The sequence below is a fragment of the Rana temporaria genome, chromosome 3 (assembly GCF_905171775.1).
Source record: "Rana temporaria chromosome 3, aRanTem1.1, whole genome shotgun sequence".
Lineage (NCBI taxonomy): Eukaryota > Metazoa > Chordata > Amphibia > Anura > Ranidae > Rana > Rana temporaria.
The window spans coordinates 346,590,341-346,597,022 of record NC_053491.1 but is presented as its reverse complement, the minus strand read 5'-3'; positions in this window follow the sequence as shown (position 1 = coordinate 346,597,022).

Here is a 6,682-nt window from a genome sequence, read left to right as displayed (position 1 = left end):
ACGTATATGTAAACGCAAACCTCACTCTAAGGGTCTCATATCAATAATATATAAACACCTTATTACTTTGCCTACTGCAGATCCACCATCATACGTGGAAAAATGGGAGAGAGACCTTGGACTTCAGTTGGAATCATCTGATTGGGATAAAATTTGGACCACTACAAAATCATCATCACAAAATATAATAGCTCTAGAGACAAATTATAAAGTACTTTTGCGCTGGTACTTGGTTCCTGTCAGAATTGCGAAATATATTCCGCAATACTCCCCACTCTGCTTCCGTGACTGTGGTGAACTAGGATCACATATACACATATTTTGGGAATGTCCGCTTACAAAATGTTTTTGGAAAGAGGTTTTTCTAATCCTCTCCACCTTATTCAAAAAAACAATCAAACCTGACCCTTCAATTGCACTACTAAATCTAAAACCGACTTCTATTTCCCACACTCAATTCAAACTCCTTCTACAAATCACTACGGCAGCAAAGCAGACAATCGCCAAAACCCCAACATTAATGATCTCAGAAACCAAAACCAGAATAAACCAAGCCATGACCCACTCAAAAACGGAAGCCATTACCAATGATAATATTGCAAAATTTGAAAAAATCTGGAATCCTTGGGTGACTCATTTTTTCCCTCCCAACTTTGACATCACATTATTAAGACCTTGGTAACATAACTACAAATAGCTATTTAATATGCTAATAACATAAGACAAACATAATGAGATCCCCCGGGGACCCTTTTGACCTTTTCTATCTTATCTATGTACTATCTTTATTTTTTTTCTCTTCTTCTTCTTACCCTTCCCTATATTATATCTTGCCTCTTTAGTTTTTTTTGTTGTTTTTTCTTTCTTAGCATATATTGTTATTATATGCAAAAATGATAGCAGCATTACTTTTATTTATCAGTATATTTCAGCTTTAGAGCTCCATTGAAACAGTACAAACCTAATGGCTATACAATAAATCACTGTTTATCTTCATTATATATTACCCCAACATTATACAAGGTCTAGAAATTATGACCCTTATTTTTTTTTTCTTTATATATTCTCATATTACCTTACACTGTTAATATATTACTATATCTGGTTTTTAATTACTAAATTCAACACTAAGCAAATATTTTAGCAAGTCTCTAGATAATGGTCAACATATGTTAAACTCAAATTACTGTTTTTTTTTCTTTTGTTGTTGCCTTATAAAAAACACTGGAGCTTGATGTAAATATCTAACTTGTGTTCTCCTTAACCACTTAAAGACCTTAGGTGTTTTTCAGATTTGGTGTTTGCAAGACTAAAACAGTTTTTTCTGCTAGAAAATTACTTAAAACCCCCAAACATTATATATTTTTCCTGGTGCCTCCATGGCAGCATACTAGTGATAGAGCTCCGCCTCGACTCCTCCCTCAGGACTAGTGAATAGAATAAATTAAAGGCATAGCCCCTCCCCCAACATTCTCCTTTTTTTCCTCCATACCTTCTTGTACTGGTGAAGAGTAGAAGTATGTCCATACCTCTGCAGTCGGCAGCGTCCGCCGGGTTTAGCCTTTCCCGCGCGCAGTCCCTGTTCTTGGGCCGCTATTAGCGCTAATAAGCTGGGAGACCCCTCTGTGGATCTGTTGGGGTCGCATCGCAGAGTTTCCTCATAGGAACGCAAACTGCCAGGAGCACCTATGAATGACATGGAAGCTGCGGAAGGATCGGCTCCACTACCCCAGGCCAGACATTTCTTTGCCTTTTTTACTTCATCTGTATTGTATATATGTTTTCCTTTTAAAAAAAAAAAGAAAAAGAAAAAGAGGATCCATTTGTAATGCTGTACAAAAAAAAAAAAACTGAGAGACTCTGTCTATCAGTAGGTGCCCCTTTCGCTCTGGGCTTCATGGCAGTCTGGGGGGTCTGGCCTGCGTCAGGGGGCGGAGCCGCAGGTATTACTAGGTTCAACTGATCCCTCGTTTATGGCAGGGGGGGCCGAGCTGATCGGCGCCCACACTATTGGTGCATTGGCACCTACATTTACTGAGGATCCCGGCGCCCTGATGCAGTACTTCCTGTATCACGGGCGCCGGCGCTTCTGCGCATGCGCGGCGCATGCGCGGTGACGTCTCGAGACGCGGCGGCCATCTTGGATTCTGGAAACAGGGCTTTTTTGCCCTTACTTCCAATCTTTTGGCTGGGGGCAGATCCTGGGGGAAGGCTCCTTCAGGTAATCCTTAAATAAAGACCTAGAACAGGGCTTGGCTGCTGCTGCAGTGACAAATGCTAAGCCCTGCTAGGTTTCAGCCCTGAAAATTGTTGGTAAGAGGGGAGGAGATGGGGGGAAGGTGCCAGCATATCAGCACCTGTCTGAAGGCTGCAGACAGGTGCCTTTTTCTCCGTTTGTTCAGTCTCTCACTTGTTATTATTATTCTTTTGGCCTCTCTATATTTCTTGCAGCCGATCCTTCCGCCCAAGCTCTGCAATGAGTCATTCGCCACGTAACAAAGATCCTCACACCATTAGGTATGGACCAACGATACGTGAGTATTTAAAAAAAAAAAAAAGTGCCCTCACTGTTTTCTGACGTGAGTTCCTTACACCGTAGCCCTGCCCACTCCAAGAGGACCAGAAAGTCATCAAGATCTCGTGATAATGACAGCCCAGTCCGCAGATCTGATTCCTCGCGACACCGGTCCCACTCATCAAGGCGAAGATCCCGATCTCCACGTCATAGATCACAGAGGTCAAGATCTAGGGGTCATGATCACTCCCCATCTTCTAGAAGCCACAGAAAGAAGAAGTGTTGGACATGCGGGGCTACGCCACTACCCGACAAGGTAGTTTGTAAGGACTGCTTTACGGACTATGCGTCCAACCGCGAGCAGGAAAATCGGCAGGCAGTAGAACTGCTGGACAAAGCTATGAGGGACTCCTTCTCCAAGCTCTTGGCTTCAGTCCCTGTTCAGCCGACCTCGCAGGTACCACAGGCTCAGAATGTGGAATCCAGTCTCCCGGGCCCCTCAACAGTCGGGCAACCTGTACTACCGACTGATCGGTCAGGCAGAGACTCCTCACCCGGAGATGACTCGGAGTACTCAGCAGAGGAGTCAGAGCCCTCAGGGTTCAGCTTTTCCCTGGTAAACCCATTTATCCAGGCAGTTAAGTCAGCAATCTCCTGGAAAGAGGCGGATGATCCCCCTCAAGAGGCGACAAGCTATTTTCCCTTTCTCAAGAGGAAGCAGATTATTTTCCCATTAATGGGGGAGATTAGCCAGGTCATTCTTAACGAATGGGCAAAGCCTGATAAAAAATTCTCTTTGAGCCGGCTCAACAAGTTGTATCCCTTACCAGAGTCTGGAACACAGGCGCTAAACTCCATGCCTGTGGTGGATGCATCAGTAGTACGCCTTTCCAAAAACGTGACCTTACCAATGGAGGATTCCACCTCCTTCAAGGATCCCCTAGACAGGCGTATTGACCTGGAACTAAAGAGGAGCTACTTAGCGGCAGGAGCGGCCTGTAAACCGGCCATCGCCCTCACGTCAGTCTCTAATGCCATTAGGTCATGGACAGATAACATTGAGACTGCTCTGCGTCAGAACGTTCCTACAGAAGACATAATAAAAGCCCTGGGGGAACTCAGACTATCAGCAGATTTTGTCGGAGTGGCTGCCATTGATACCATTAGATGCTCGGCAAGATCTATGTTACACTCTGTGATGGCAAAGAGGGCCTTATGGCTGAAGCCTTGGTCAGCTGACCTTTCATCCAAACAGAGCTGGTGCAAGATTCCCTTTGATGGGAAGGCGCTTTTTGGAGATAAGATGGATAACGCAATCTCTAGGCTGTCAGGAGGGAAGTCTGGTATGCTCCCACAGGACAGGAGAACACGAAGATTCAGAGGCGGTCCCTCTAGGTTCCGCCGCTCAGATTCAAGAGACTTCAGAAATTCGGGTCAATTCAGAGACAACAGAAGACCTTGGAGAGGCACTCAGCAATCCTTCTTGAACAGGAAGATGAAAGCCCCTCCGGCTCCTCAGGAGCAAAAGCAGTCCTTTTGACGCCGAGCCATCCCTGACACTCCCGGTGGGAGCCAGGCTAAAACATTTCACCTCGGCCTGGGCCACCCATTGCCAGGACCCCTGGGTTCTGTCCACTATCCAATGGGGGCACTCTTGGAAGTTTTTTTCAAACTCCACCTCGGAGCTCGTTCAAGAGATCGGAAATTCCATCTTCTCCCCTGAAAGCTCAAGCTCTAAAAGATTTTTTAGTGTCACTCCAGCGTCAGGAAGCAGCCATTCCTGTGCCCTTGGCAGAGCAATTCATGGGTTTTTACTCCACCTTATTCCTCGTCCCCAAGAGGACGGGCGGATGGAGGCCTGTGATAGACCTGAAAAGGCTCAACCGGTATATTCACACCGAGAGCTTAAAGATGGAATCCTTGCAGACAATAATTCAAGCAGTCCAGCCGTTGGATTGGATGATCTCAGTCGATCTCCAGGACGCATACCTGCATGTTCCAATCCAGCCTACAGTGCAGAAATACCTGAGATTTGCAGTGGGTCATACTCACCTTCAGTTCCAAGCTCTACCCTTTGGGCTGTGCACCTCTCCCAGGGTATTCTCCAAGATCCTATTATCTGCCCTAGCCCCCCTGAGGGAGAAGGGCTTAAGGGTGTATCATTATCTAGACGACATCCTACTCCTTGCAAGCAGCTCAGAGCAAATGATGTGCCATCGAACCATTCTGCTCCAAACTCTAAGGGAGTTAGGGTGGTTAGTCAACCTAGACAAGAGCCAACTCACACCAACTCAACAGATGGTCTACTTGGGCGCAGCATTCAACACCCTGAGGGGTACAGTGTCGTTGCCACCGCCAAAGAGGGAGATTATCATTCAGAAAATGATCAAAACCATCCAGAGTCCGGTTTTAACGGCTTCACAATGCCTGAGCCTCATTGGCACTATGTCTGCCTGCATCCCCATGGTCCCATGGACCCATTGGCACCTGAGATTCTTTCAGACTGGTTTCTTGGCGCAGTGGAGGAAACGTCGACTGTCCCAGACGATCCTGATCACAGGACTGATGCGAAGGAGTCTTCAATGGTGGACAGATCCAGAGAACCTCTCCAGACCCCGTCACTTGGGGTCCCTTCATTGGACCACAATTACGTCCGATGCGAGCGGACAGGGCTGGGGAGCCCATTGCGGGGAATCCAAAGTACAGGGGAAATGGTCATTCTCCACCCAGGGCGTAGTGTCCAACATCCTAGAATTGAGGGCAGCCTTTATGGCACTAACTTCCCTGACATCCCAAGTCAAGGGTCAGAGGATTCTGCTTCGCCTGGACAACAGGGCAGCGGTTGCTTATCTGCAGAAGCAGGGGGGCATGCGCAGCAGGTCGCTCCTCAAGGAAGTAGAGCCGATCATGCTTTGGGCAGAGAAGAACCTCCTGGACCTTCGAGCGGTATACCTCCCAGGCAAGCTGAATACGGAAGCAGAAGCATTGTCCAGGAGATTCTACGACAACAACGAGTGGACGCTCCACCCGCGGGTGTTCCGTCAGATTGCCAACTCTTGGGATCCCCCACAGGTGGACCTGTTCGCCTCTCCGGAGAACGCCAAACTGGACAGGTTTGTCTCCCGGTTTCCACATCCGCAAGCCGAAGCAGTGGATGCCCTGACATGCCCATGGAGGTTCTCCACGGCATATGCCTTCCCTCCGCGGTCACTGATACTCAAATTTCTCCTGAGGTTACTCAGGGAATCAGTGCAGGTACTGACGATACTCCCGTACTGGCCGAAGAGACCTTGGTTTCCACTTGCCATGCGTCTCAGTGTGAGTCCGCCAGTCAAGATTCCAGCATTCCCTCAACTTCTGCTGCAGGGCAAACTACTTCACCCAAACCCTCAGAGGTTGGACCTTCGAGTCTGGAAGTTGAGAGGCGAAGGTTCGAGTCCCTAGGCTGCTCGTCAGGGGTCATCTCAACCCTCTTAAAGGCCAGGAAACCTACAACGAATACTATATATTCGAAGATCTGGGATAAGTTCTTGTCCTACGCAGCCGATAACAGCTTTGATCCTATCGTTCCCTCTACAAATCATGTATTAGGTTTCCTTCAGACAGGACTTGACCTAGGCCTTAGTCTAAGCTCCCTCAAGGTTCAGGTAGCAGCAATCTCAGCCGCAACCAGTAGAAGGTGGGCAGAAGATCCTTTACTAGTCATCTTCTTTAAAGGCGTCCTGAAGATCCGTCCGCCTGCTAGACGATCCTTCCCAAAATGGGATCTGTCTCTGGTCCTCGAGGCTCTGTCAATCCAACCTTTTGCTCCAGTAGAACAAATAACCCTATGGAACCTAACGTTGAAAACAACGTTTCTGCTAGCCATCACCTCCGGTAGGAGGATCTCAGAACTCCACTCCTTAGGAATTGGGGAAGACCACATCTCTTTCTTCCCTGACAGGGTGGAACTTCGCCCACTCAGAGGGTTCATGCCGAAGGTCGCCTCTACAAGCCACCTGTTGGAACCTTGGGCTCTACCAATATTCGCAGATACTGATACAGAATCCTGCCACGAACTAGATGTGTCCAGAACACTCAAGGCCTATCTAGAGGCCACCGGCTCCTTCAGAACCTCGGAGAGACTGTTCATCGTACCTTTTGGTAAACACAGGGGCAAGGAAGCCT